The sequence below is a fragment of the Macaca nemestrina genome, chromosome 15 (genome assembly GCF_043159975.1).
Source record: "Macaca nemestrina isolate mMacNem1 chromosome 15, mMacNem.hap1, whole genome shotgun sequence".
Lineage (NCBI taxonomy): Eukaryota > Metazoa > Chordata > Mammalia > Primates > Cercopithecidae > Macaca > Macaca nemestrina.
Window position 1 is genome coordinate 11180082 of NC_092139.1, and position 26860 is coordinate 11206941.

At 44.7% G+C, this 26860-nt stretch overlaps 1 protein-coding gene across 8 annotated transcripts in view; it reads left to right on the top strand.

Moving 5' to 3' along the window:
- The first annotated feature begins 683 nt into the window (after nt 1–683).
- Nucleotides 684–26860, top strand: part of LOC105470652 (zinc finger protein 217) — a 43489-nt gene continuing 17312 nt past the window's right edge. For 2 of the 8 annotated variants that reach the window (XM_011722833.3, XM_011722821.2), the window contains exon 1: nt 16783–16935. The gene's annotated coding sequence lies outside the window, so the exon portion shown is untranslated. Of the gene's footprint in view, nt 705–2027; nt 2119–13043; nt 13122–16439; nt 16586–16782; nt 16936–17519; nt 17646–18019; nt 18106–26860 lie in introns of those variants that run through there. The other 6 variants (XM_011722824.2, XM_011722831.3, XM_011722827.3 and 3 more) reach the window with 6 other exon arrangements.

Consider the following 26860-nt stretch of genomic DNA (forward strand, 5'->3'; position numbering starts at 1 on the left):
TTTGCATCTCGGTTTTTTCATTTGCTATTATAAATATTTCCCAATGGCCTATTTTTCAAAACGTTCTAATTTTAAAATGACTGTGTGTAATCGTGTGGGGATACATAACTTGGGTGACTAACCACTCCTTTATTTGTGTGCCTCCACACATGTATGGAGAGTGAACATGTATTGCTGTCCCCCTCGTAGTAAATCTTGTTACCACGAAGATCTTTGTTCTTAACACCTTTTCCTACATTAGGGCTGTTTCCTTAGGATTGATTCCAGGAGTGTTACTGCTGCATCCAAATGTATGAACATTTGTAAGGCCCTTGACTTGTCTCATTGAGTTGTTTACAAAAGGACTGTACCAATTTACACTTCTACTTACAAAGGATGAGAGAGCCTCTATTAAAATGTTTAAAGGCTGGGTTTTTCAGAGCTCTTATAAATCATTGGCTACAAGAGGCTGACTTAGGTTTGTCATATGGTCATAGTCATCTCAAAATAAATAAATATGCATTTTCTATAGCTATAAAAACATGGCATGCGCAGACTGCTAAACAACCACAAAGTAACTTTGATTAAAGGAGGAAACTGGTCTACTTGTTGAAAGTGTGGTAATGAGATAGTTTCCACCCAGCCGGGAAGCGCGGCCCGGAGGGGGAGGGGAGCCTGCATTTCTTCATGCCTCTACCCATCCTGAAGAAGGTAGAAAGGAACAGGTCAGCGTTCTCTTCGTTTACTTTGTAATTTTTTTTAAAGCTGAATATTTCATTTGTTTCCATATGCCTGAGTTGATGATGCCAAAATACGGTTGAAAACTAGCAGAAAAGTTCTCGTGGCAGGGGTTTCCTGTAAACAAACCCCATACTACTGGGTAAGAGAGGATTAGAGCAGAGCCATTTTAGCTGCAACTCCAAATTCTATTTTGTTTCCTTGGGGACATGCTGTTTTTATTTGTGGGCTTCAAATAAAACTGCTGGAGAAACGGTTTATTTCTGTTCAGAGCATTCTTATTTTCTTTAAGGAATATATCCTATCAGTTACAAATCTTTGTAGAAAATTCAGCTGTATTGCTTTGGAGAAGTTTATGTGTCAGTTTTGTGTTTTTTTTTGAGTCAAGAAAAAAGGAAAAACTCACTACTGTTATGTTTATATGAGGGCAAAAAAAAAAAAAAAAAAAAAAGAGAAGGAAGTTGATAATACTTAGCATGACGGTCTTTAAAATCCAGCATCTGAATTTTTAATTCCTCCCTCCCCTCCTTTTTTAAGAAACAGTACAGGAAAGATGGTCTTATTACCCTTGTTCGCATTTCACTGTTTTCACCCCACTCAACCAGGACGAAGTGTTTCCTCAAAGCAAGTGGGAACAAAACATAATCTCTTAAAATATTTTTAAGAGAACATGCTGACTTGGTCTTTGTTAAAAAAAAAAAATCAACAAAATGTGCTAACCACATTAAAAAAAAAGTTGTTCAAGGAGTCAAAGGGATTAGCCCTCATTGAAGGGCTGTTTGAGAACAGGCAGCCTTCCGGGGCGAATCCTGGCTAACGTCATTTTGGCGGACGTTTATTGCGTGATCGCCATGTGCCAGGCACCGTTTTAAGGCTTCATGGTGATGAGGGCATTTAACCCTCGGGACCACCCATTCTGCAGGTGAGGCTGGGAAGCAGGTGAGGCCAAGGCCCTGGTCTCCCAGCGGCTGAGGGCGGCGCAGGATTTGAGTCCCGGCGGTCTCTGGAGACTGGGTTCTGAGAAAACCCGCTGTGTGAGTGCTGGGGGACCGCATTAAGCCCTCCGCTAGAAGCGGTGAAGACGCTTTGGGCCAACTCAGTTCCGAGCGCCAGTGTAGACGCGTGGCTTCAGGTTGTCCAGTAAGCCGGTCAGGGGTGTGGCTCTGATCCTAATCTCATCTCCGGTCTTCCCCAGTCTCAGGGCCCTGTGGGAGGGTGTGGTTGAGGAGGACACACCTACCTGGAGCTCGTCGGTTTCACCTCCGTCTCTGCGGTGGGGTCGTCCACACCTTCCCTCTGTTTCCTCCTAGGCCTGGCTCGACCTCCACTTTGGAGAAGGTGCCCCAGGAACACTGAAGGGCAGGTCGTCTCCCACCTTCTATGAGGATTGCCCAACTCAAGGTATACCCTTCAAAGAATTCCACTTGCTTTGTCTACACTGGGCGATCTAGCTGATGATTGAGCGACTCAAGTTCTGGAGGAGACGGATCCGGGTTCAGACTTGATCTCTCCCTTCCCTACTCTGAACACCCTCTGGTATAAGAGCCCTGGCAGGTCCCTGCGCGGGTGAAGGACGCGTCTGTGGGTGTCCGCCCTGGTGTTCAGAGCGGGCATGTTCTGCGGCCGCGGGCGATGGTCGTGATCATAATAGCGTGACTTAATTGAGCGCTGTGTGCCACCCCCCACTTTCCCCACCCTGCGCCCGTTACCACGAGTGAGGGCTTGCTTATTCCTCCCAAATTCACTTGTCAGCGAGTACTATTTTTTAAATTTTATTTTTATATTTTAATTAATTATTTAATGCATTTATTGAGACGGAGTCTTGCTCTGTCGCCCAGGCTGGAGTGCAGTGGCGCCATCTCAGCTCACTGCAACCTCCACTTCCCGGGTTCACGCCATTCTCCTACCTCGGCCTCCTGAGTAGCTGGGATTACAGGCAGGCCACGGCCAGGCTGTATTTTTAGTAGAGACGGGGTTTCTCCTGACCTCAGGTGATCCACCCCGTCTGCCTTGGCCTTCCAAAGTGCTGGGATTACAGGCGTGAGCCATTGCACTCGGCTATTTATTTTATTTTATTTTTTTAAGATGGAGTCTCAAATACAAAAAAATAATTTTTGTATTTTTATTAGAGACAAGGTTTCACCATGTTGGCTAGGCTGGTCTCAAACTCCTGACCTCAAGTGATCCACCCACCTTGGCCTCCCAAAGTGCTGGGATTACAGGCGTGAGCCACCGCGCCTGGCCTATCTATGTATCTATCTATTTTTTGAGACAGAGAATCGCTCTGTTGCCCAGGCTGGAGTTCAGTGGTGCGATCTAAGTTCACTGCAACCTTTGCCTCCCGGGTTCAAGCAAGCGATTGTCCTGCCTCAGCCTCCTGAGTAGCTGGGACTATAGGTGCGTGCCACCACACCCGGCTAATTTTTTGTATTTTTAGTAGAGACAAGGTTTCACCTTGTTATCCAGGATGGTCTCGATTTGACGTCGTGATCCGCCCACGTCAGCCTCCCAAAGTGCTGGGATTACAGGTGCGAGCCACCGCACCCGGCCTATTAGTTTTTATTTTTATTTTTTAAATAAATTGAGATGGGGTCTCACTATGTTGCCAGGGCTGATCTTGAACTCCTGGACTCAAGCAGTCCTCCCGCCTCGGGCTCCCAAAGTGCTGGGATTACAGGCTTCAGCCACCATGCCTGGCTAAATTTTGTATTTTTTGTAGAGATGGCGAAGGGGGGGGGGTCTCGCTATGCTGCCCAGGTTGGTCTTGAACTCCTGAGCTCAAGTTACCTGCCCACCTCAGCCTCCCAAAGTGCTGGAATTACAAACGGGACCCACTGCGCCCGGCCATTAGGGTGTGCTATTATCCCCATCTGTAAAATGGGGAAAATGGAGTCAAAGAGAGTTCAGAGGAAGCCCCAAAGCGGCACATCTGGGGAATCGAGTTTTGGTTTGAACCCAGAGAGCCTTTTTTTTTTTTTTTTTTTTTTTTTTTGAGACGGAGTCTTGCTCTGTCACCCAGGCTGGAGTGTAGTGGCCGGATCTCAGCTCACTGCAAGCTCCGCCTCCCGGGTTCCCGCCATTCTCCTGCCTCAGCCTCCCGAGTAGCTGGGACTACAGGCGCCCACCACCTCGCCCGGCTAGTTTTTTGTATTTTACGGGGTTTCACCTGTTAGCCAGGATAGTCTCGATCTCCTGACCTCGTGATCCGCCCGTCTCGGCCTCCCAAAGTGCTGGGATTACAGGCTTGAGCCACCGCGCCCGGCCCAGAGAGCCATTTTCAAGAGCTCAGCCCTGACCTGCTGCGGGGTCACCGCTCCTAGGTGCTACTTTCTACTCTGGGAGACTTGGATTCCGACTCTGCGGGGGGATCTCGAAATGGGGTATGGTGTGCTTGCCCCAGAGTTAATGCCCAATCAGTGATCGTTATTATTATTGTTTTCCTAAGGCCAAGGTCAACCACTTAGGACAGAAAAGAATGGTATGAGTCAGCATGGCTTTTGGCGCTGGATCTGGGCTGGAACCCCACTTTCTTCTAGTTGTAGATCTTCAAGTAAGAGAATTAAGTCAGAAAGTTAACCTCAGGCCCCAGTTTCCTCATCTGCAAATGGATTTAAGCATGAAAGTTATCAGGAGAACTAAGTAACACCATAATATAAATCAGCTTTGGAGCTGAGAGTGGCACATAGCGGGGCTGCAGTAAATCGTTTTGTTTTTTCCCTTTTATTATTATTACTGTTTTGAGGCAGAGTCTCTGTTGCCCAGGCTGGAGTGAAGTGGCTCAATCTCTGCTTACTGCAACTTCCGCCTCTGGGTTTCAAGCGATTCTCCTGCCTCAGTCTCCCAAGTAACTGGGATTACAGACATGTACCACCATGCCCGGCTAATTTTTGTATTTTTTAGTAGAGACAGGGTTTCACCATGTTGGCCAGGCTAGTCTGGAATTCCTGACCTCATGTGATCCTCCTGCCTTGGCCTCCCAAAGTGCTGGCCTCCCACCGAGCCTGGTCTGTTTTTCCCCTTCTTATCCCTCCTCTTCTCCTCCCCATTCTTCCTATTTTATTTATTTATTTTATTTTTTGAGAGTATCGGCCAGGCTGGAGTGCAGTGGCCCAAACACTGCTCACTGCAGCCTCGACCTCTTGGGCTCAAATTATCTTCCTGTCTCAGCCTCCCGAGTAGCTGGGATTATAGGCACGTGCCACCAAGCCCGGCTAATTTTTATTTTTATTTTTATTTTATTTAAGACAGAGTTTCACTCGTTTTGCCCAGGCTGGAGTGCAGTGGCGTGATCTCGGCTCACTGCAACCTCTGCCTTCCGGGTTCAAGTGATTCTCCTGCCTCAGACTTCTGAGTAGCTGGGATTACAGGCGCCTGCCACCACTCCTGGCTAATATTGTAATAATTTTTGTATTTTGTAGAGACAGGGTTTCACCATGTTGTCCAGGCTGGTCTTGAACTCCTGGACTCAAGCAATCCGCCGGCCTCGGCCTCCCAAAGTGCTGGGATTACAAGCATGAACCAGCCACTGCGCTCAGCCCTCTTCTTACTATTATTATTATTACTGTTATGGTTGTAAAAGTACCTGAAATAGATACATTTAAATATCTGAGTGATTTCGGCAAAGGAGAGAGACCCTGCGTTACTATTTTAGGAGTGCTCTTGACTGTGTCAACCCGTTTAATACGCCACTTACTAACTGAGCCAGGTTATTTTGCTCAAATTATTCAGAGCTCTCAGGCCCATTCAGAATGAAATCCAAAATCTTTATCATGGCCAGAAAGATCCGTGCAATCAAAATGCACCATCCCCATCCTAATTTCCTGGCTTGTCTCTACACCAACCACAATGCCATGCTGGCCTCCTTTCTGTTCTTTGAAACACTGGGCGCACTTTGCTTCAAGGACTTTGCTTGCCTGTCCCTGAGCCTGGAATGCTCTTCCCCTAGAACCTCTGTGGCTCCCACTGTCACCCCCTTCAGATCTTTATTTAGATATGTCTATGATGAAGCCTTTCAGGGCCAATCATTTAACATTTCCCTCACCATCCCTCCACTCTGTAGCCCCTTTGCCCCTTGTATTTCTCTCCATAGTACTTATTATAATATCTAACAGACTATAATATCAAATGTTAACTCCATGAGGATAGGCATTTTGATCTGTTTGGTTTCCTGTGGCATCTCCAGCACCTAGAACAATGCCTGGTACGTGGTGGGTGTTTACTATGTACGTGTCACATGAGAGAATAAAAAAAACGAGTGTATTAAAGAATCCAGGAGCCGGGCAAGGTGTGTCATGCCTGTAATCCTAGCACTTTGGGAGGCTGAGGCGGGTGGATAGGCTGAGGTCAGCTTGGCCAACATAGTGAAACCCTGTCTCTACTAAAAATACAAAAAATCAGCTGGGTGTGGTGGCAGGCGCCTGTAATCCTAGCTACTAGGGAGGCTGAGGCAGGAGAATCACTTGAACCCGGGAGGCAGACGTTGCAGTGAGCTGAGATCACACCATTGCACTCCAGCCTGGGCAACAAGAGCGAAACACCGTCTCAAAAAAAAAAAAAAAAAAAAAATCCAGGGAGGCCAGGAGCAGTGGCTCACACCTGTAATCAATCCCAGCACTTTGGGAGGCCAAGGCGGGCAGATCACTTGAGGTCAGGAGTTGGAGACCAACATGGTGAAACCCCGTCTCTACTAAACATTTAAAAATCAGCCAGGTGTGGTGCATGCTTGTAATCCCAGCTACTCAGGAGGCTCAGGCAGGAGAATCGCTTGAACCCCAAAGGTTTCAGTGAGCTAAGATCGCGCCACTGCACTCCAGCCTGGGCGACAGAGTGAGACTTTGCCTCAAAAAAAAAAAAAAAAAAGAAAATCCAAGGAGCACAGAACAGCTAAGTATTGGGACAGCTAAATATTGATTGGAGCACTTACTGTGTGTTGACCATTCCACAACATGGAGGAAACCGGTCTTCCCTTGGAAAAGCCTCCACCCTATACAGGTGGTAAGAGAAACAATATACCCAGGGCTAGGCATCATGCAGACAGTGTCATAAAGGAGGCATTGAACAAAGGAGAGAGTAACTGAAGGAGGTGGCATTTGGAGTGACCTTGAGGCTGATTAGGGTGGTTACAGGTTGATGTTTATATATATGGCATATATGTTGGGGGATTGGGTGGCAGGGGAGGGGTGTAGGCTGTTGGAATAGAGCAAAGAGAGGAGTAAGTATAGAATGGTTTATCAAATGTTTATCCAAAAGCAGGATATGGAACTAGTAAACATTTTATTCCTAAGTTTTTGTGCTGCACAGTAATTAACACAGTGGGTTTTTTTTTTGTTTGTTTTGAGAGGGAGTCTCTCTCTGTTGCCCAGTGGCGTGATCTCAGCTCACTGCAACCTCCACCTGCCAGGTTCAAGTGATTATCATGCCTCAGCCTCCCAAGTAGCTGGGATTACAGGCGTACGCCACTACGCCCAGCTAATTTTTGTATTTTTATTAGAGACGGGGTTTCACCATGTTGGCCAGGCTGGTCTCAAACATCTGACCTCAGGTGATCAGACCACCGCCGCCTCCCAAAGTGCTGAGATTACAGGCGTGAGTCACTGCACCCGGCCTGTTGTCTATATTATATATACAGATTTTTCTGAGACGGAGTCTTGCTCTGTCACCCAGGCTGGAGTGCAGTGGCACGATCTTGGCTCACCGCAACCTCTGCCTCCCGGGTTCAAGCGATTCTGCTGCCTCAGTCTCCTCAGTAGCTGGGATTACAGGTGCCCGCCACCGCACCCAGCTAATTTTTTTTTGTATTTTTAGAGGAGACGGGGTTCACCATGTTGGCCATGGCTGGTCTTGAACTCCTGACCTCATGATCCGCCCACCTTGGCTTCCCAAAGTGCTGGGATTACCGGTGTGAGCCACCGCACCCGGCCTGTTGTCTATATTCTAAAATTTGGATATGGTATGTTTTATGTGGCCATTTTCTTTTGATGAATATGTAGGTTGTTTCTAGCCTTTCACTATTGTAAACGGTGCTGCATCCTTGTGTATGCTTTCTGCATGAGTGATAATTCTCTAGGATACTGTAATTATATGCTTGTCTATTTTTTTGTGCTTTAATTTATTTAATGTCTATGTTTTCTGTTAAAATATAAGCTCCATGAGGGAAGGAATCCAATTTGTTTTGTGCCTCACTCTTGAATTACTATCTAGCTAAGTGCTTGGGAGAAAGGAGTGGTCAATAAATATATATTCAGTGAATTAGGCTGAAAGATTGGCTGGGACCGTGGTGTGGTTCTTGTATCCCAAGAGAGGGAGCTTGACTTATTTTGGAAAAGTAAAATTTTTTTTTGGAGAATTTCACACAAAGCAGTAGCAGGATGGTTATTAGTGGAATTTAGGAAAAAGTATTCTGGACTAGAAAGAAGGCAGGTACAGGAGAAGCGATTATGAGATTATTACACAGGCCAGAAGGAAACAAAGAAACATGGGTGGTGAGAATAGAAAGGAAACGGTACATTTCAGAGAGATTAGAAGGATAGGATTTGTGAGATTTACTAACTAGCTATGAGGTGTGAAATACAGAAGGCATAGAAGGAAAGTTGATATCTAGCATAGAACATTTTAATTTTACAAACATTTATTCTCTCCCAGCTCCATGGAAAAGGCACTCACTAATTGCTGTTGGTATATTAATTTGTATTACCTTTTCTTCCCCGCTTTCTTTTCTTTTTTTTTTTTTTTGAGACAGGGTCTGTGGCCCACGCTGGAGTACAGTGATGCCATCTCGGCTCACTGTAGTCGTGACCTCCCCGGGATCAAGAGATCCTTCCACCTCAGCCTCCTGAGTAGCTGGGACCACGGGTGCCAGCCACCATGCCCAGCTAATTTTTCATAGAGACAGGGTTTCGCCACATTGCCCAGGCTGATCTTGAACTCTCGGGTTCAGGTGAACGCCTTGGCCTCCCAAAGTGCTGGGATTATAGGCATGAGTCACGGTGCCCGGCTTCCTTTTCAAAAGAGATTTCAGCTGGGCATGGTGGCTCACGCATGTAATCCCTGTGCTTTGGGAGGCCGAGGCAGGCGGATCACCTGAGGTTAGGAGTTCCAGACCAGCCTGGCCAACCTAGCGAAACCCTGTTTCTACTGAAAATCCAAAAAGATTAGCCGGGCGTGTTGGCGGGCGCCGTAATCCCAGCTACTCAGGAGGCTGAGGCAGGAGAATTGCTTGAACCCAGGAGATGGAGGCTGCAGTGAGCCAAGATTGCGCCATTGCACTCCAGCCTAGGCAGTCAGAGCGAAACTCCGTCTCAAAAAAAAAAAAAAAAAAAAAAAAAAGATTTATAGTCTGTTAGAGTCTGGTGAGGAAGAGGGTCCTGTACACAGGTATACCAAGAACTCAAGGGAGTGACACAGGTGGGAGGAAACTAGCCCTCAGGCAACCAAGTGAAACACTGTATTGCTGTTCCAGAATGTGGGGAGGGGAGGACAGTGGGTGAGGACATTTCAACCTTGCCCCAGAGCCACACATGACTGACTGGTAAACATCCTGGAAATAGGGGGTCGAGAAATATGCATCAGTGTCAGTTTTGAGAATTGAGGAAATGTAGGTTGGTGTTAAAGGGGGAGTCTGACTTTGGGTTCAGTTGGTGCATTGGCTTTACTGTAGTCGGGAAAGTGGGGAAGCAAATTATTAGCTGTGTGACCTCAGGCAGGTTACTTAATGATCCTGAGCCTTAGTTTTCACTTTTCTCTCTCTTTTTTTTTTTTTTTTTTTTGAGATAGGGTGTCACTCTCTCGCCCAGGCTGGAGTGCAGTGGCGTGATATCAGCTCACTGCACCTCCACCTCCCTTTGTATTTTTTTAGTAGAGACAGGGTTTCACCACGTTGGTCAGGCTGGTCTGAACTGCTGACCTCATGATCCACCTGCCTTAGCCTCCCAAAGTGCTGGGATTACAGGCGTGAGCCACCGCACCCAGCAGGACTCCAACTTCTTAGAGTTTGTCATGTCCTCTTTGTTAAACCAGGATGGGGTCTTTAGGAGATACTAGTATCTCTTGGGAAAGAAAGACTTAGTTGACGTTCGATGGTTCCTTTGGTTTTATTTCCGTTTCATTTAGTGACTTCCCAGTGCTCTTGGAATAAAACCCAGAGTCTTAGCATGGTCCACCAGATCTTGCCAGCCATGTTCTCAGGACTTTTGTTTTGTTGTTGTTTTTTGAGACAGGATCTTACTCTGTTGCCCAGGCTAAAGTACAGTGGCACAATCTTTTTTTTTTTTTTGAGACGGAGTCTCGCTCTGTCGCCCAGGCTGGAGTGCAGTGGCGCGATCTCGGCTCACTGCAAGCTCCGCCTCCCGGGTTCACGCCATTCTCCTGCCTCAGCCTCCCGAGTAGCTGGGACTACAGGCGCCCACAACCATGCCCGGCTAATTTTTTGTATTTTTAGTAGAGACGGGGTTTCACCGTGGTCTCGATCTCCTGACCTTGTGATCCGCCCGCCTCGGCCTCCCAAAGTGCTGGGATTACAGGCGTGAGCCACTGCGCCCGGCAACAGTGGCACAATCTTGGCTTATTGCAGCCTCTGTCTCGCTAGCTCAAGTGATCCTCCTGCCTCATTCTCCTGAGTAGCTGGGAGTATAGGCACACAACGGCTAATTTTTTATTTTTTTGTAGATATGGGGGTCTCGCTATGTTGCCCAGGCTGGTCTCAAACACCTGGACTCAAGCACTATTCCCACCTCACACTTCCAAAGTGCTGGAATTACGAATTACAGACGGGAGCCATCTCACAAGCCATCTCGCCCAGCCGGGGACTTTGTTTTTATTCTAAGACGCATGAGGGCTGTGTTATCGGGAATTTTGTTTTTATTCTAAGATGCATGAGGGCATGACATAACCAGACGACGGCTTTTGAAAAGGTCAGTTGTGGCCACTTAGAATGGGACTGCCTACATTTCTGCCCTGTAAACACAGGGACCTTGCATGCAGAGACAAATCAGCAGCTGGAAATGTGTTTTGGGAGTTGAGGGGAGAGTTCCAGGTGGGAAATATGTACATTTAGGAGCTTTCCAAATATTGATGGCATGTTGAACCTTCGGACTGGATAAAATCACATGAATAAGAAAGTGTTGCTAGCATTGGGCATGTCAGCACCTGGAAGTCAAGGAGAAGAGTCTAAAGAAGGAGCCACGGGGTCTGGGAGGGAGCAGCCAGAGAGGACTAATGGAGATCAGGAGAGCATGGGGATCCAACTGCAAGGCAGAAAAGAGCTCTATCAAGTGTTGCAGATGTGGCAAATACCAGGGAACAGTGAACTGGTCACTGATATCCTGCTGCAACGAGAGTCAAATCTCCGGTCTTCACATGGGCCTGCCTTGATTTCTTGCTCCTCTGTCCCTACCCTGTCTTCATTCCATGGCCCCCAGACACACTGGCTGCCCGCCAGTTCTTTCTCCAAGCTTGGCTCTCTTCCTCTCTGGTCCTTCTCCCCTTCTGTTCCCTCTGAATGAATGGAACCCTCTCCATCCTGGTATGATTTGCCACCTGACTTCCTGGAGGGTCTCTGCTCCTCAGGGAGCCTCAATTTAAAACAGCAGGCTTTTCCCCTCTCCTATGACCCAGTCCCAGTAGGTTGCAAATATAACTACCGGTGTGTTGTCTGTTTCCCTCCAGAAGATAAGCCCCAACAGGACAAGGAATTCATTTGTTTTGCTTACTGCTCTATCTCCCATGCCTAGAACAGTGCCGGGGCCCCCAAAACTCTGGGCTCACAAGCTCTGTAGTGTGTCTCATTTCATTCTCCAGAGTCTTGAAGAAATGTGACTACTACTTATATAAGTAACACAAACAATTATTTTAATTGTCTTCTTCATCATCTTCATCATTTCCCTTTTATAGATAAGGAAACTGAAACCCAAGAGAGATTAAATAATATTCTAGGCCTATGCAGCTCTCCAGAGGTAGAATTTGAGTATCTGAGCCCAAGTTATTGGAGAGAAAATGTTCATAACCAGGACACTATGTCAGAGCCTCCCCCTCTCCTCCCCCTCCCAGAGAACCAGGGAGTTTAAACCACTCTCAGAAAGAACAGAAGCCAAGTTCTTGAAGAGAATGAGAAAAGGGGTGCTAGGCTAGGGGAACCCCAGGGCTGAAGGCTCTAGGTCAGAGAGAAGGCTGGAGTTCAGATGCCTAAGTGAAGGGCTTGCCAGGACTTGAGGCTGGAGTTAGGCAGGGGCCAGATCTGCAGGGCTGGTGGGGCAAGCTATGGAGTTTTTCTTCCCTCAAGGCAATAGGAAGCCATTAAGGGGTAGTGAACTTATTTGATATGCATGGTAAAAGACTTGGGTCTTTCTGGGTAAAAATCTTGGATTATAGGTAGAGAAAGCATTAAGGGAAACCTAGAAAGGAAGAAATTTGGAGAAACCTGTACATACAGTACTGTCTGTGTCTGGAGGAGAACATGTGGTGGCACTGACACCCTTTTTTCCCTTGCATTTGGGCCCCCATGCTCTCCTGAGGTCCCTCAGACCTTACTGCCTGCTCCTTCTCAGTCCCCTTTGCTCTCTTTCTCTTCTCCTTGACTTCCGGGCGCCGAACCACCCTAGGGCCCAATACTAGCACCTCTTTTGGGCAATTTTATCCAGTCTGATGACTCAACATGCCATCAGTATTTGGAAAGCTCCTAAATGTGCATGATTCTCACCGGGAACTTGCCCTTCCCAACGCATTTCCAACAGCAGACTCCATGTTCACGTGCATGGCACCTGCCAGTGGCACCTTGGTGTAGGCTTTTGTTACCGATAAAGGTAAATGGACACAATTGAGACATATGAGGGTTTGCTGACAGATGCAAGGTCTGTGTACGGTGGAGTAGGGTGGAGATTAAATATCCTGATTAGATTTTAAGATTTTGGCTGGAGATTATAATGATGATTGAATTTCAATTAATGTTAGTTACCTTCTTCTTCCCCTCCATCCCTCATTCCAAAGCTACCCGTTTGGAATATCTGATGAAGGCAGAAAACTTTAAAGAGGTGTTCCCAGTGTTGTGTTTTGTGTGCCATTTTTAAGGGAGTTTACATTAACATTTTGAGTGAAGGTAATTTCAGAAAACGATCCAGAATATTAGGAGTCATGAGTTGTGTTTGCAGTGGGGGAGGGCACTCATCAAACGCACCAATGGGACAAATCCAGTTAAAAAATGCTGTCAACCTTATCAAGATTGACTAATCCAATCAAGTTGGGAGGGTACTAAAACCTTTATTTAAATTGAGCCTTATTCTTGACCCCTCCCTTTTTGGTGTGCTTATAAAAACCAGCAATCACATCTCTTCCAGTATTGTTTAGAGCCAGGTAGAGTGAAGTCCTGTCCTAGAGAGTTATCAGGTTCCAGACCCTGCCTTCTCTTCTGAAAGGTAAGTTCTGCTATATATATATATACACATATATATATATGTTTTTTAATTGTATATTATTGTGATACTTTACAGAGGAGTGAGTTGCATGGGATCAAGAAACTTAATAGAAAAGAGAGCAATGTGTTGCTCCTTCGAGCTGTTTGTTATTCCTACTTACTTCAGTGCATTCAGTCTTGTTCAAAGGGCTGTCCCTGTTTCCTTCTCAAATGTCCTTTGTAGTTTGCAGATGCTGGCAGGTTTGCCTAACTTTTTCATGTTCTTTTCCTGCTAACTCCTCGCTGCAGTTTTTCAGGTTTTCCTGCTCTGAACACTGAATTCTTTTACGTCCCGTATCTATGTTGGCTCTGTTTCAGCTCCAGGGATTTACACACAGTTTCCAAATAGTTTTTCTATAATAATTCCACAGTAAAATAAAGACTTGTGAAATAAGATCATACCTCATTCTGTTCTTCTAATTAAGGCTGAGTCTCAACAGATGATTCCAGTAAGTGTTAAATACAGCAAATCAGAAGTTTTGGTTTTTTTCTTCTTTTTTTTTTTTTTTTTGTTATGTTACTAGCTCTGAGCATGAGCATGCTGGGACTGGCAGGATCTGGATAGAAAATCAGATGTTGACTAAACGAAGAGGCCTTATATCACTAGAATTAAATCAGAGATAATGGTGTGATTTTATAAGCGCATACTAGGAAATACGTCTTAAGGAGGGCCTGTCTGTTTGGATAATTGTGAAAAATGAAGTGTAGCTGATGTTTGCTGCATTAAAACAAGGTGAAGTGGAGCTTTTCTGCCCTTTCTCCAAGTAACATATGCAGAGCTTTTCTTTGGGTTCCATTCTTTGTTTTTGTTGCTGGCATCTAGTAGCACCTGACTCCTTTAGAGATGGCCTAGGCAGGGAGTGATGGCGAAGCTGGATTTCTTGTGGGTGGAGCTAAGCGTAGGAAGACCAACGTTCGATTTTCAATTTTCACTTCGTGCAATATGAGTTCCTGGATTTTATTACAAAACCAAATGTTTCCAGTGTTCTCCTGTTACTTTTGGAGTTTCCATATTTTAATTGTTTGAACTATACATGCTTTCCAAATAAATGTGAAGTATGAGTCTCACATTCTAAGGGAAGAATGTGTCTCAGGGAAGCCCTCCCGGGCGAATTCAGATCCCTCTATGTCCTTCGGGAAACACAGTATGTATTTGCAACCCAGCAGTCAGTCACTGGCAGAATTTTGCAACGATTTCCCAGTTTTGTTGGCAAGACTCCAGGAGAAGGTTCTTTGTAATTCTTTGCTCAAACATAAGGAGGATCACATATAAATAAAACTCTTAGAAGATAGATCAGTGAATATAATCATCTTTCAATTTTAAAAGCTACAACATAATAAGGCACTTTTTTTCTTTTTTTGAGGGAGGTGGCGAAACAGTAACAAATCATGATGCTATAATGTGAACAAAGTGGTAGCTTTGGAGGGCACAGGGGAAAACAAGCACAACCGTTTTTGCTCAGAAAATACTTCAGTAGCAACAAGGTCTGAGAGCCAGGAATCTCCTTGTTCTTACTGAAACGATTATTTGTCAAAATATTTGATTGTTTCCCTATTCCCCCTGAAAAGTTTGGACTTTTCTTTATGCTCGATTTTGACACTGGAATTTTTAACTATCAGTGCTATTGTGTTTACAGCATTCAAGATCTCAGAGTTCAAAGGTTATCCATTAACATGTAGAATGAGGCTACACTTAAGGCTCAACCTGGTTCCACTTGTTCAGTTTCTTTGTTGTGTAGCAAGGCTCATAGTCATTTGTTTTCATAAAGTTAAATGAAGTTTCTTGTTTATGAAGAGTGTTTTTGGACTGTGTTTTAGAATGTGACAATAAGATTAAAAAATATATTTTAAAGAAAGGTATTCATCTTTTGTGACAAAAGGAATCCTAATACTAAAAGTGATCAGTATCAGTGGACTTGAGTGAAAAAAATCACCCAATTTAGGTTTTTAGTGCTGGCCTAAGAATCTACTGGCACTGCTAATTAATTGTGAGTAAGTAATTGATTCACTTCCTTTTTAAAAAAGACTAACCAGACCATATGTGGGGTTAGTAGTTATATATAAAATGACAGCAAAACATGACACTTGGCAAATTCTTCCCCTTTGCTGAGCTAGCTGTCTTCTCAGATTCCTTTTCCTATTTATTAAGATTGCATTGCTCACCAGCTCCGGATCATTTCTGTAGTGCGTTCTTTCTTTTGATTTAGGAAATACATATTTTACATGCTTTTCTTGATGTGTTTTAAAGTTTCATTTTGGATATGCCGAAGGCCAGTAAATAAATATTTGGCTATTTTGTTGGTAGCGACTTGCATAGATCCATTTCACATTTGCATTAGTATCCATTTTGGGGCAGAAAAGTTGGGGGTGTGCTTGTTGTGTCTATGGTTCCTCGAGGCTTACTTAAAATGGGGAAATATCACAGGCTTTGGGAATCAGAACCTATTTTTGTCCTTTTTTTTAGCAAGGAAAAAAAAAACAGTTGGGAAACGCTTTAAATGAGTTGGGCGTAGGGAGGAGGGGGAAAGGGTAGCTTTTTTTTTTTTTTTTTTTTTTGTCCCCACTTTTTTTGTCCCCGGTTTCCTCCAAATGGATTTCTATCAAAACCAAGTAGATTCTTGGAACCTAGACTAAGTTTAGAAATCTCAAGTTAGAATAGCGCAAGCACGGCCCTTTCAGGAAAAAAAAAAAATCAGAACAATTAAATAGCTTTCTGAAGATACTCATTTAAAAACTGTTTATCTTCTCGACCTTCTTCACGCTTGAAGAAAATCTGAGGTGTTTTTCGCGCACAGCTGCCTTCTAACCCGCGCGCAACTGCGTTAAGGTTTTTGTTTGTAATTCGGGGTGACTCAGGGGTTCGGGCCCCGGACCCCTCCCCTCGCCCGGGCACACCTTGCAGAGGAGAGGGGGACGGGGGAGGGGGACGGGTCTGCGCCTGCGCACACCCTCGCGGTCCCCCTCCCCTAGTACCTGTCGCGGCTACGGCCGCGGCGCGCGCCCGCCACGTTAAGCCGGATGGCGGGAGGAGGGGTGCGGGGCGGAGGACGCGGGGAGGGTGGCACGGCGCGCGCTCGCGCTCGCTCGCTTCCCGGAGGCGGAGTCGCGGCGGGGGGCGGAGCGGGGGCGCGCCTATGCTGCTCACGTGGTTGCTGGGGCGGGGCCGGGCGCGGAGCGGGGCGGGGCCGGGCGGCCGGTGAAGGCAGGGGGCGGGGCGTCTCCGAGCGGCGGGGCCGAGGGAGGGCGCAACAGCTGCTCCCTGAACACTTTCTGACCCAACAGTCCCCCGGCGCCGGACGCGCCGCGCCCCGGCGGCTCTAGGGACCCCCCGTGCCTGCACTGTCCCCGCGCGGACGAGTAGGGGGCGCCCGCGCCTTTGCCCCCCGTGCGCACCCCCGCCCCGCTCACCTTAGCCCCGCGCCCGAGGTGAGCCCGGCCCCCAAATCTTCCGGGCGGGGGTGGGGGTGGGGGACGCTTTTTTTTTGTCGGGGGGGGTCTTGGAAGCGCGAAGCTACGAGGCGCCCCGGCGGATGGCTGCATCCCTCGCCCGGGGCTCCCCGTGTCTTTTGGGGGGCCGGGTGCGGGCGGGGAATCCGGGAGGTGTCCGCACAAAAGGCCGAGAGAAACTCCGCGACGCCTCCCTCCCTCCCTCCGCCCTCCCCGCCCCCTCCCCTCCGCGTCCGCTCCTCCTCATTCAAACCCGGCCGGCCCGAGTGGTGTCAGCTCAGTCCCGGCCGCCGCCGCGCGAGGAAATGGCCGAGGAGCCGGAGCCGCAGGTAAAGGGGGCGCGCCCCCCGCCCGGGCCACCCGGGGCGCCCGCCCGGTCCTGCGGAGGCTCCCGCGCCGCCCCCGAGGCGCCCGGCTCGTTGTCTTGTGCCCCCCAGGATGACCCCAGTTCCCCGCCTCAGCTTTCTATCCGCTCCTCTAGGGCGCCCCCTCCCCAGCCGGCTCCGGCGTTTCCGCCCGCGGGAAGGTGCGGGCGATTCCGGACTGCATCCGCTCTTGGCCGTCACACTCACGCCGCACGATTCAGAAGGGCTTGGGGTGCGGTGTCCCCAGAATCTCCTCCAGGAGCAGGGGTCCGGGGGCTGCGGGGGTGTGCGGTAGGGGGTTGTTCCGAAAAGTTGCGTCGCTCCTCGGGGCGGGTCTCCCAATTTGCCCACTCGGCCCTTGGGGCGCGGGCGGAGAGGGTACGTCGGCGTGGGGTCCCCCGCGATGCCCGGGAGGGGCTGGGGCAAGTTGGAAACGGCCAAAACAATGCGTCCGGACGGGCATCCCCCGCAAACAATGGCCGGGACGGTCCACACGGGCCGGGCGGAGGGCGCGTCTAAGGGACCGCGGGAGGGGCTGGGCCTCGCCGCGGACCCCGACGCGCGCCCCGGTGATTTCCTCGGGTGCCCAAAAATCTGTCCCCGGGAGTCTCGGGGCGCCTGCTCATCCCTGAGCAGGGATGCACGGGCTGCGTTTCCTGGATGTGTGCGATAAGGTGGCTTTTTTTCCCTCTAATTTTAAAGATTTTTATTTAAGTCTTAATGTTGTATAAAACAATGTCTTTACAACTCAATTGTAGTGGAACACCCAAAGCCAGCTGGAAGCAGAACTGGGAGCTCTAAAGGGCAGGAAGGATTGAAATGCCCAAAAGTGCTGCTGCTTTTTTTTTTTCTTTTAAAGGGAAGTTTCTGCCAGGAGGTGCCGAGTGGTGAAACCGCTCAGTTTCAGATGCACAGCCCTCTTGTCTCTCGATTTGGCCCCGACTGCGAGCGGGACGGGATGGTGGAGGGGCGGAGGGCGCTGCTGGGGGCTCAGGAGGCTGGATTTGGGGCCGCCTGGGCGGTCCCGCCCGAGGGGCTAGAGCCGGCACGCGGGGCGCGCAGCCGGAACCTGGATCCCGGGGATTTGGGAAGACGTTCAGGGCCCCGGTTGGAACCCACATTTTGGGATTCTGGGTAGGGCCACCGAAGACGGGAAGGCGCATTCTTGGGCGGGTGGGGTGGGGGTGGGGTGAGCAGGCGGGGAGTTTTCCGCCAGGTTTAGTTACAGGAGCTAGAAAAGGCCCCTTCTGGGACCCTGGCATCCGGGCCACCCTGGGAGCCCCAGAAAGTCTTTTCTCTTTTTCTATTCTCCCCGCCCCCCCCCCCCCCCGCCCCAGAAAAGGATAGTCATTTCAGGTTTAAGGCTTAAGGCTTTGGTGTATTGTTCCACTTCGAAATTCCTTGAGCCTCAGTTTATCTTCTTGAATCAGCCTATGGGGCTTGAAGCGTTGAACATTCCTAAACACAGAGGAAGTAAATGGCGGTTGCAGTTGTCCATTGGCCAGTTTGGGGGTCCTGTATTATTGGCCACCGTATGTCCTACAGCGTAGCTAGGTTTCTTAGTTTTCTAGATCGTTTGGAAGCATTAAGCTGTATGTTTTAAGAAGCCTAGGTCTGATTTAGTTCAGGTTGATTCAATTATGTCTTCATCGCTTTTGAGTTGGTTGAATGACTTGACATGAGATTAAGCTCAACAAAAGAAAAGGCGAGGTAGCAACAGCTGCCGTCCAGGCCTGGCCACTAGGTAGGGGTCTTAGGAGGCCTTTTACCTTCTCTTTTGTATATGTCAAGAAGGACATTTACAATATTCTTATTTTACTGTACTTTTTTCCCCGAAATGGAAGTTCTTTCTTGACTGATATCAAGAATTAAAATGCTAAGTTTTATGATACTTAGACATTGAGTAATAGATGTAGTTTCTAAAAGCCTTTATGTGTCTGCAGTGACAAGTGTAGAGGAATAACCTCATTTCTTTTTCTCTGAAAATATAACAGGCAAGCCATTAGTTTGTGCTTGCTTAGTTAATGTGTGCTAAGAACTTTTAAGGTGTGTCCTTAATGGTAGATAACTTTTTTCCTTCTGAGAAGTCATATTTATTTTAGATACTGTTTTGTTCAGTGTTCCAGAGACTAATAGTGTTTCGATTTGTTTTGTTTCCTAACCCTGATGTTGCTGCCATTTTTATTCGGTTATACAAGGATTAAATTCAAGAGGCAGTGACTTACTTAAAATTCAGTTGTCAGTAGTTACAAGGCAGATTTATAATTTATTTTAATTGTTAGAATAGGATTAATAATCTGCTTGTTTGGAATTTTAATTATTTGGCGTGATGAGGAAAGCTAGTCCTTTAGATAGAATTGTGTCTTTATTTGCCTACAGAAGGAGGAAGTAGAGGACAAGATATGACTTTTATTGGTGAAGGACACACACTTTTTTCTTTAGTGTCCCACTTCTTTTAATCTTTTTGTCTTCACAACACTTTCCTAACGCTTTGCAGTTTGACCTTTGCTGTTTTTTAATAACTTGTGAGATCGAAGTTTAGCAGTTCTGTTGGGTTCCTATTCCCTTTCACTTCTTACTCAGAAAAAGGAACTAATACACCACTTAGAAAAAATGTGTAGAAAACTTTTCTCCCCTTTACCCTGAGGAATCTATTTTGGTAATAGGTCAAAATTTTTTTCCAGGTAGTAGGGGAGGAAGGAGGAGCAGTGAAGGTTTTGACTTTGACTGCCTTTACTTTTAAGGTGGGGGTAAATTTGCATTTTCTTTGTAAGCCTCCATTTTTGGCAGGAAAACTTCAGGGAGGAGTAGGAGCTCCTAATCCCCTTCCAGTGGACTTGTTTTGGAGGAAATCTGAAAATAAGACTTAATCATCAAGTCACTTATAAACTGATGAAATAATTAAGGAATATAATGGCCTGGCAATGACTAAGTTCTTCTATCTCCTCATTGCAGATACATGCTAATCACTTTTTTCTCTCTTAACAACATTTATTATGAAATGGCATGTTTTCGCCACAGCAGGGTAGCCATTTCCCAACCCTGGAGCACTCCTAATTCTGAGATGCCTGATTAGAGCCTCGGGGGTCCCAGAAGATGTGCTGTTTTCCCACTTTATAAAATTACATTCTTTTCTCACAGTTGTCACAAACATGATATTGGTTGGTAAGAACTTTGGAGTAGTTTTAATGACTCTTGACTGCCTCAAAGATGGCACTTTAAAAAAGGAGCTACTTTTATCTGACGCTATTTGAAAGTAAATGATTGGACCCTTTTTATGTTTTATATGAAGCTTTGTTTCCATTCGCTTAAAAAAAAATCCAAATTGTCCCATCTCCTGTATGCCCGTATGGCCTGTATGTTATAGATTTTGAGGTTGCTGGGTATGATTTGTTTTAAATGATTCATTCCTAATTTCCCATTTCAGTTTAATCCCTGAGCAGAATGTTTAATGAATGAATTGGGAAGGTGAAGCTGAAGGACTGAGCAATGGCTGTTTTCAAGCCTTAGAATTAGAAAGTAGGAATGAAAAACATGAGAGAGTTGCATAAACTTGAGTATTGCACTAATAAATGTAATAAGATTTTAAATCCAGTTACTACAATTGAAATATACAGAATTAGTTTTTAGATTACTGGGATATTAAAAAATAAAAACCTGAAAGGTATTTACAGAACAGCTACCAAAATGGAATTAAAGGAATCTCAATCTTGTTAAATATTCTAAAGAGTGAAGGGTTTGGTTACAGCATGTAAATTAAACTTGAGACAATGGCGGGGTGGGGGGGGGGGTCTTGATCCGCACACCTCATCTCCAGATTTTGGCGGGGAGGGGTGTTAACTAGTTTAAATGCACGTGGAAGAAAAAACATATTACACAAAGACGGCAGGAAATTTCTTAAATTCGGGTGAAGGAAGCCTGATTATTGAATATCACTTAAGGGCCTCATTTTAGAGGCAGTATAAAAACTTTCCTGAAATGCTCATGTTTTTGGAGTAAGGTGAACTGGGTTATTTTTCCCCAACCAGTAATAACAGACAAATTTGCAGTGGTATCTGGGGCAAAGGTTTTTGAATTTAGACCACGAGGGCAGATAGAAATCTGACTTGAAGGAAGTAGAAGAACAGGGACCATTCTTTCCTAAAATCTGCAGCTCACGATGACATGCTCAATTCTTGTACACATCTATCTTCCAGATAAATAGGGGGGAAGCCCCTGCTAGCCAGCTGCCGCCACATATTACCCTTTTATATTTAACGTTGGAATGCTTTCCATTTGAACATTTGTTGACTGACTGTTCTGAACATCTCCATTACTTCCTGCCCAGGGTATCAGCATAACTGAGTTACTGGAAATTTGGGGACAGTTTGGTAATTTTATGATAAAGTTGAGAAATAAAATTACTAAACCTGAAAAGACAGCTGAAGAAGTTGTATGAGAGAGTTAGTTGGATTCCTTACTTAGCCTTTGTTCTTATTAAGCTTTACAAAACTTGTTTCTGACCTCCACATGCCTGTACTTCCTATGGAAAAGCTCCCCTAGACTCAGAAGCTAGGTTTTTAACGGATTCGTGTAGTGTTTCTGTATTGGTGTTCCATTATTTTCGGGTGTGTCTGGAAACCTTTGAAATTTAAAATAAAGTTAAATGGACCGGAAATGTAGACTCTAGACATTTCTTGAATCAAACTTAGGAATAATACTTCTACCTGTATCAAATAAGGATAACATAAAGCATCTCAGTTATACTGAAGAAGTGTGTTTCTTTCTTTTGTAATCAATATATATATTTTTTTCAGTTTATAAGTCTACTGAACAGTGATTGTATTATTAATTGAAAGGAGACTTTTCCCCTTGATTTTGAAAGCAAACAGGTGACTGGAAAGAGCCAGATACACAACTTTAGTATGTAGTCAACAAAAGATAGGATGGCAATATTTAAATCTTGCAGAAGAAAGATGTTATGCCTTAAAAGGCATTGCCTAAGCTTGTATTGAACTAGGTTACTTGAATTGTGTTTAATTCAGAGCGCTCACTGGAAAAAGCGGTATGGTGTAGTGGTCTAGTCATGGGCTTAGTTATTTGTGTGTGTGTGTGTGTGTGTGTATATATATATGTGTGTAATACACACACATTCAGTGTTTTCATTGCAGAGAGTTAGTGCAGGTAAAGATAGAACAGTTTATTTAAACAGTTTATTAATTTGCTGAAATCTTTTTGGTGCAGTTAGGCCTGTCAAATTTTTACAGATACAAGATTGTACTGGTTAAGTAGTAGTAATAGGAGAAATGGATAGCAATGCTTAATCTTGCTTAATTAAAGTTTTTAAAAATTCACTTTCCTTATAACTTTTTTTCAGATCAGGATGTTTTTAAAAACTACTTTGGAGATGACAGTACCTGTTAATATTGAAACTAAAGCTACTGTGTTATACTTTAAGTTCTTATTAAGATCCCTTAACTGACCTTAACTGATTTTATGATGAATCAGGCAGTTTCTAGTTAATGACACTCAAATATGCTATATGATTATATTTTTATAGTAGTTTGATCTCTAATCCTAGTTATAATTGGTAATTTATGAACAATTTCAGCAAAATGAAGTTATTTCCTTTACGAGCTTCCCAAGTTTGAAGAGTTGAGGTTGTAACCTTAAATAAAAACTTTGAATATTCCAATCTTTTTTTTTTTTTGCTTAACTTGGAAGCATCTTTCCACAGCTATATTAGGAACGTTGGGTTGACCATTTAGCCTCATGGGTGTGACCCCTAGTAATTTCCTTGAAACAGTGTTGAAGAATTTAGAGCATTAAAAATAAAAAATAAAAAAAACCTGTAGCTTTTTGATTGTTAGTAGACGGCTCTACAGAGTTTTCTTCACTTGTCAGATTAAGAAAAAATACTGTGTGTAAAATCCAGAGGGAAAACTTTGAGAAAAAGTGTAAACTTCTAGCCCGGTCTTAAAGATTCAATTTTGTAGTTTTCAGGGTACAAATGCATTGGCCAGAGAATAGATATTTAAGTTGAATTTTTTAATAACTCCTGATTTGGACACTTCAGTAACTCGGGAAAAAGTAGCTTTATTAGCAGTATGACAGATTGTGTATAAATATAATTTTTCTGTGTTTTTGAGGACTTTGAATACCTTATTGCTTCATATTATGGTAGATACATATTTCATATCAACAAGGTAAGATAACCTGTTAAGCCGAAACAAAGAAGCTGTGCTGTTTCTAAAAATTAACAGTTTGAGTACATCTGGATGTAAAGAAAAATATTCCCAAGTTACAGTAATTGTGAGCAAAGTGGCTGTTGTACCTAATTAGTTGTACTTAAGCACAGATTACTGTGGTTTTTATTAAGCAGTGTATAATGTGTCGTATTTGCTAATTTCAAGATCTACAGGTAGTGGTAGCTTTAGTCACAAATCAGTGTGTAATTAGTGATCTGAAGAACATCACATTTCTAGTCCAGCCTTTTCTAGCAATATGGTTCCTACTGGATTTCAAAGATTATGCTCTGGCAAATTGTAAAAGTGTCTACTTAAATAATCCCAATATAAATTAAACCCTAGTATTTTCTCAAAATATGGCTCTACTGCATAGCCACTTGCCTTAGGTGTTAGGGGGTATTTGAGTTAAGGTTAAGTTCTGTCGTTTACTGGAGTAAAGATTTTAAAATGTTTTTAAACATTGGAAAACATTTTTGTGAAGTACTTTTCAGTAAGCTTAGTGTGTTCATAATGCTCACTTCCTTGCAAACTAGAAGCATTTAGATTATGGTGTTGGATTATAATATCCTCCTTTTCCCCTTCAGTTCTTTGTCAAGAAAGACAATTGGCTCTATCAGCAGTGCCATCAGTTTACTGCTGCCTTATGTGTGCAGGAGTGTGGCGAGCTGGAGGCTTCTGGGAAGGCTTATGTTTGTGCACACACCCCATTCAATTGGAATGGTGATTTGCTGTTAGTAGATTAGAATTTCTATTTTGCTGTATTCCGTTATTAACGTCTTTATTGTTACAACCACTTTGATTACTGATTAGCAAATTGGTTTTAATCGATGTAAACCTGGTTTAAAATTATTCATTGTTTTAGAGTTTAAGGAAGTGTTCTGTCCAGTATGTTACAGTTTCTAAGTCCAAGAGCTGAAGGCATTTGCTGTCAGAGATAGCCCTAGGATGCCCAGCATTTTTGTTTTGGAGGGCCATAAGTGGAGTGAGTATAAATTCAAATGGTGCAGTTTTTTTTTTGCTTGTGCTGATCAACTTTATGGTGTGTTTAATGCAATTTTTTTTATTACACTCTTGAAGTTGCAGAATGGCAATTAGATGGCAGCCACTGATAGCCATGTAGAAGTTTTGATGAATATGCAAGTTAATTTTAATTTCTGATCAGTTACGGTTAGTGACTGTGGCCAAAACATGTGTGTACTGATTCTACACGTATGCTAATTCCATGACGTTTATTCACCAGCTGTGTGTTGAGTGGCTGACCCTGTGTCCAGCACCTTGTTTCAGGCATTGGGGGCAGCAGTGGACAAGACAACAGAGTCTTGGTCCTGAGGTGTTACTTTTCGAAAAAGACAGTTACAAGCAAACATGATGGTTTTAGATCTGGACAGAAGTTCAGAGGAATTCATCCCCGAGCTGTCACAATGCTTTGGGGGTAGGGTGTGCTGGGCAGTCAGGGATGGCACCTTTGGGGTGCCTAAGGATTCCTGTGACCCTGGGAGCTTAGGACAGTTAGGCACAATTGATTATCAGAGTCTGTCTCAGAAGCCTCCCTGGAGAAAGAATTGCTGCTGTTTTGCCAGGAGGGTTTCCTTCCCCATCTGACCACAGAGGAAGACCCCTTGGCCTAGAATGCCTGCCCTCATCGCCAGGTCTCCCAGGCTGTTCACCCTCCCAGGCAAAGTGGAAGCTTCCTCTCTTCTTAGATCGTTTCCCACTGAACCTCCTTCATTGTCCTTCACTGCAGTGAAATAATCCTACAAGGTCTTGGGTGGAGAGTAATGGTAACTTCAGATAATTGAGAATTGGAACCAAAACATTCTTCTATTAGTAAATGTTTTCAGTAAGTTATGCTGTTTCCCTGAGTGGGAAATAATAAAGACCCTCCATCGTGTTTCTTTTTTTTTTTTTGGGGGGGAGACAAAAGTGTTGCTCTGTTGTCCAGGCTGGAATGCAGTGGTGCGATCTTGGCTCACTGTAACCTCCACCTCCTGGGTTCAAGTGATTCCCAAGTAGCTGGGATTACAGGTGTGTATCACCATGCCCAGCTAATTTTTGTATTTTTAGCAGATAAGGGGTTTCACCATGTTGGCCAGGCTGGTCTCCAACTCCTGGCCTGCAGTGATCCACCCACCTCAGCCTCCCAAAGCATTGGGATTACAGGCGTGAGCCATTGTGCCCGGCCTCACATCTTATTTCTAATCCCGAGACTGAGTGTAGAGCTGGTGTCTGTTTTTGGAAAAGATGTCAGTAGAGAAGTGGAGTTCCCCAAAATTACAGTTTCACATATTAGTCAAGTTTCTAAAATACAGTAATAATGTTGAGAGCTGACATAGGGACTAACTTAGATTTTTTTTTCCCCCAAATTCTCACCTAACTTTGATTTTGCTAAATAAGGACATTTAAAAACAAAACAAACAAAAAAACTCCACTATTGCTTATTGCCACTATTTGATTTTTTGAAAAATAAGCGTATTTTAGCATCTAAAAGTAGGAATGACCTCAAATAAATGAGGCTTTGTTCTTGGCCAGGGAAAACGTTGTCAGAGTTTGATAACTGTTTTTCTAGGGTATGTGCTGTTATTCAGTTAAAATATTGCCTGGGATGCTGGCATTCACTAAATACTTGTTGAATAAGCAAATGAAACTTAAACTTCTGTGTATAGAAACCTAAGTTGTCAGACTCATGTCCAAATATCACTTCACATTCTGATTAGCAGAGTAATTGAATATTCTTTTCAGTGTGTAGATCTATCCCCAGAATCACAGAATATTGGAACTGTAAAGGCCATCCTATAGTTTAACCAACTGCATTAAATACATAATAGAAGGAGGTGGTATGTGGCAGTGACAGCTTGAAGGTTGTGACTAGAACTCGGGTCTCTGGTGTGTTCTATTATATCACACCAAGCTGGTCACCAGCCCATGTGTTGATCCTCCATTGTGATTGCAACAAAGAAAAGACTTCAGGACATTCTTTCTTTTACCCTAATCCTTGATCTGCAGTCTTATTTAGAAAAGCTTAATGTTAAAGATCTAGTTTATTCGAAACTAAAGATAACAAGGAGTATGAGAATTTATTTCGGAGTGTAAAGGAGATGTTTCCTTGCCTTCTCTGAGCCTACAGGCCCTCGTTACTCTTTAAGGAAGTAGAGAGAGGGAGGAGAATAAAGTATGGTTTTGTTTTTTATGGTTACTTTGCTGGGAGTAGTTTGCATCCCTTTTGATTTTCTTGGGTGGAATTAACTGACTTAAGTTTTAAGTAGTTGGGACTATTTAAAAACAATGCCTATCCAATGTTTGCCATAAAGGCCCAGGGTATTGGCTTTAGAAGTTAATTCTTCTCCAGGAGTGAAAAATTAGCTTCTAAACCAGAAGCAGCGGAGCTAAATAAAGTAATTTTCCACCTGGCCAGTGCATGATGTGAAAGGTAGATTAAAAAACGAGAGGACCCATTTTCTGATGAAAGACTAAGCCCTGTTGAAACAGCCCTGTTGGAGGATTTTATTTTAAATCTATACATTCACAAAGGAGCTTTGTGTATGTCTTTCCCTATTTGTTGTTTGGACTAGGAAGCCCCACCCAGTGCTTGTTGAAGGCAGAAAGTTGTTGAAAGCAAGCCGGGATTTGAACAGTGGATTGAGGTTTGGAATATACAGTGAACC